A 4,696-nucleotide genomic window follows, 5' to 3' on the forward strand; every position below is an offset into this window, starting at 1 on the left:
AGTTATGTGACACCCAGCTGCAGTGGACCCAAGCTACAGAGTATATATTATGAGAGTGTGTTTTGATTGAAGATGTTGGATGAGCCATAATTCTATCAAGCTCTAACTACCATAAAGCTCCTGAAAGGCTTGTTAAAGTTACACTGTATTAGGGGCATTTGCAGTTAAAGAATCTTCTAATAATGAATTCATTTAATTGATTGTGTTATCATTTGTATAATGGGAGAAATGTAGTCTGTTGTAGGCCAGTATCTCAATATATACTTTAATGTCTATGCAGTTTACATTTGAAAATGGATTATCTTGAGACACGTTTATTCTTATTTAAATACATAAGAATTTGTGCCAATTTTCTACTCCTGTTTTTGTGGTTTCACACTGCTTCCATTAAATATGCCTGAAGTCAGCTCTGTCTAGGATACTTTTTGCAGGAGTGTTTAGCTTCCTGCAGAGCTATGTACCTGCACACATAGAGAGGGCAGAAGAAGCAGAATGGAACTAGGAAACAGTGAACTGCTTGTAGAAAAGCTGGCTCTGGAGGAGTGATGCTACTGGCTGGAAGGTGCCAAGCTTCTGTTGCTCATTTATACCATGTGAATCTTGAGTATATCAAGACAACTAAATGGCTAAATTCACGACATAGAAAAGATGGGTGCTTTTCTTCTCCAGGTTCCACTTTTCTCTTTGCTACAGACCTGGATCCAAGAATACCAAGGCTGATTTCCTAGCACGTCTCTACCCCACTACTCAAAGAAAAACCAAAATTCATCTGATCGCCTCCTTGATACCATACTGCCATGGCCCAATCTAGCACCTTGCATTTTTGGAGGCCGAGGCTTTTTATCAAAGCCTCCTCTTTCTGCTCTATCAGACCCTCTTTACTTCTTCTTATTGTTCTCTCTTTGAAAACTGACCTCAATCTGATGAACAAGTAAAACGACAGTGATCATTATTTTCAAGTGGGTCTTGTTTTGTTCTGTGCTTCTATACCGCTTAGTCATTTAAATTTGAGTATATACAGTAATTAAACACTCTGTGTACAGCAAATAAAAAAAAAGAATTGAGTCATAATTTTTTCCCCAAACTTCTAAAGAGTCTTGCTGAGCCATAAAACCGTATTGACTAAAAAGTATGTAAGCGATTACATGTGACACTTGACATATTCTTTGTATGTGAGCTTACAAAAGCTAATAAAACTCTAACCAATTTCTCAGGCAAAAATTAATAATTTTCAATCTATCATTTTAATTGTTTTTTATTTTTTATTTTATTGAATTTCTTTCTTGTTTTAAATAATATTTTAGCAAATAAAACACCACTGTGTCAGGGTAGAACAACATCAATTAACTGATAAACTGAATTGAAGTAACTGAAAAACTGATGTGTTTTGATTATAAAATGTTAACACAAGAATGAGTATTAGAGAGAAAAATTTTATATCCTGTGATGGTTGTAAATATAATAAAGTTGGAATAAGTTGTGATCTTTTGCTCAGTTCAGATTGTTTCCAAGGACAGTTTATAAATTTTTATGATTTTTACAATGCCAAACACGTTAGTCAAAACAGTGGAGGAAGTGGAACACAGTGACCCTAAATATAAAGAGAGTTTCATATCTTCATATCTGTAATGTTTTATATTTGTGTTCTGTGACTAAAGATAAACTAAAATTCAGAAAAACTAAAAGTCCAGACTAGTCCATCAGGGCCTTAGAAAGAAGATTCTTAAATGTGGATCCGTAAGTGTGGACTGCTCATTTCAAGTCAGATTTTTATTGTCATTCCACTATATACCTTGTATACATTGAACAAAATGTTGTTTCTACAGGACCATGGTGTAATACATTATAATATTCAAGATTACATAACGTACAAATACACAACATTGTGAGACAAATGCAGAACAAACAAAAAAACCTCAGATTCCTGCAGGAAAGCCTCAGATTCATGCAGGACCACATCAGGAGTCGAACCTGATGTGGTCTTCTGCTGTTGTAGCCCATCCACCTCAAGGTTAAATGCTTTTGACATGCTGACTCACCACAGTTTTGAAGAGTGATTATATGATTATATGAGACCAAACCTTCTTCCAGTGCTCCATGGTCCAGTTCTGATGTTCACGTGTCCATTGTAGTTGCTTTTGTCAGCCACATACACAGCAAGCTACTGTACAATGCACGGTGTGTTCTAACTCCTTTCTGTCATAACCAGCATTAACTTTTTCAGCAATCTGTGCTACAGTACCTCTTCTGTGGGATTGGACCAGACAGGCTAGCCTTCGCTCCCTGTGCATCAATGAGTCTTTGGCGTCCATGACCCTGTCACCAGTTCACCGGTTCTCCAGCCTTGGACCACTTTTGGTAGGTACTAATCACTGCATACTGGGAACAACCCACAAGACATTTAGAGATCTTTGGAGATCTCCATCTGCTATTTTGGAGATGCTCTGACCCAGTTGTCTAGCCATCATAATTTGTCAGAGTCACTCAGAGCCAATTTTTCCTGCTTCCAACACATAATTTTTTTATAATTGACTGTTCACTTGCTGCCTAATAAATCCCATCCCTTGTCAGGTGCCACGTGATAATCAATGTCATTCACTTAACCTGTTAGAGGTGACTGTGGCTCAGGTGGTAGAGCGGGTTATCCACTAATAGTAGGGTTGGCAGTTTGATTCCTGGCCCACGTGACCCCACATACCAAAGTGTCCTTGGGCAAGACACTGAACCCCAAATTGCTCCCGATGGCAAGTTAGTGCCTTAGAAATATTAGAAAATATAACTTAACTTTAAATAGAATCTGTTCATATATTCTATTCTATTATATTATATTATATTATATTATATTATATTTTTGTAATTTTAACGATTCTAAAAAAATAATATGATAATTATTGTATAATACTGTATATTACATTACATTTTATCAGGTTTTTAAATGGACAAGAAAGGCATTACTGCTTTAAAACAGACTTTTCTTCTGAAAGTTGCTTCTAAAGCTGAACTAGAAAGAAACAGTTTTTCTAGATTAAAAAGGAATATCATATGAAATAAAATAATACATAGTAATAAATGTGTATATTTAACATTATTATCTGACAATAGATCAAAACAATTTTAAGCTTGAAATTATAAGTTTAATAATATTATACCGGGGAATATTAGTTATATACTCGCTAAGGATTATTTGTAAGAGAACATAATTTAAATTGGAGACTCTCTCTCTTTCTATCTCTCTCTCATTCTGTTTTCACCTTGTTCTCGAGGACTGTTTATCCTAACGGTAGTGAAGAGGAATATGATGACCCTCAAACTGATAAGAACATATTTTCAATGTTAAAGTATATTTGTGATCTGCTCACTGACACTTAAGACAGCCATGAAACTTCCATCAAAGGTCAATCTGTATCAGCAGGACTCAGCTGAAGGAAAACTAGAACAGGAAGGAGCTGATGGAAAAATTACTTTACAGTATATTCAAACAGTTGCCATTTTTATAGGTCATTGTATCAGGTATAGTTCCACTTGATCCTGGCTTAATCATATTTTAAATAATTTCCCCATTGCTCTTCCCACTCTCAAGGTTTCCTCACTGCTGCCATGCTTATGCAGCTCAAAACCTGACTCAGCTCTTCTACTAGTAGGAACAGGTTTCAAAGCAAAGAAGATATGAAATTGTTCAGCACAATACATCTCCATACATGAATACACAAATGGTACACAAACACGTGCAAATGATCAGTTTAATATTATATAGTATAATAATATAGTTTAAAATAACACAATTTCGAAATGAATATATAGTGTAGATCTAGTGGTGAAATGTGAATACAGTATATAATCAAATATCTGTATACTATATTCACATTGTATAAATGAAATGTACTGCTCTGGAAAAAATTAAGAGACCAATGCCAATTTTTCTTAAGTCAGCATCTCTACATGTATGGCAGCCATTCAATCCCAGTGACTCTGGAATTCCAATGGAGGCACAACTCATTCTACTGAATGAGGTACTGATTAGGTACTGATTTTACCCAGATGAGGACGGTTTCCCTTCTGAGTCTGGTTCCTCTAAAGGTTTCTTCCTCTTAACATCTTAGGGAGTTTTTCCTTGCCACCATCACCACCGGCTCGGTCAATTGGGATAAATTCGCACATTTAAAATCTGTATACTGTGTTTATATGTTTCTGTAAAGCTGTTTTGAGACAATGTCTATTGTAAAAAGAGCTATACAAATAAAATTGAATTGAATTGAATTGATTAGGTAATCACCTGAAACAAATCTTATTTAACGAGGAAAAGTATATATATATATATATATATATATATATATATATATATATATATATATATATATATATATATATAAAAAACACTGCTGTAGTCATCACTATCCTCTTGCAATAACACCAGGTGGATGGCAAAGACAGTACTAATAGTACCTCAAAAGTAATTGGAATAAAAAAAACAATGAACATGCCAAAAGATATGAAAATAAAGTTTTGATTGGGGAAAAGAAGGTTTCAATTATGGCTTTACTTGCAGAGGGATACAGTGAGCGCCGGGTTGCTTCAGAACAAGGTCAACCAGCAGACGTTGAGGACAACAAAGCTACAGACGGGCAGAGGGTGAAAACAAATCTCCACTGACTAGGATGACCACCAACTCATTCAAATGTCACTCAACAACCGTACG

This window comes from Ictalurus punctatus, chromosome 5 (genome assembly GCF_001660625.3).
Source record: "Ictalurus punctatus breed USDA103 chromosome 5, Coco_2.0, whole genome shotgun sequence".
NCBI lineage: Eukaryota > Metazoa > Chordata > Actinopteri > Siluriformes > Ictaluridae > Ictalurus > Ictalurus punctatus.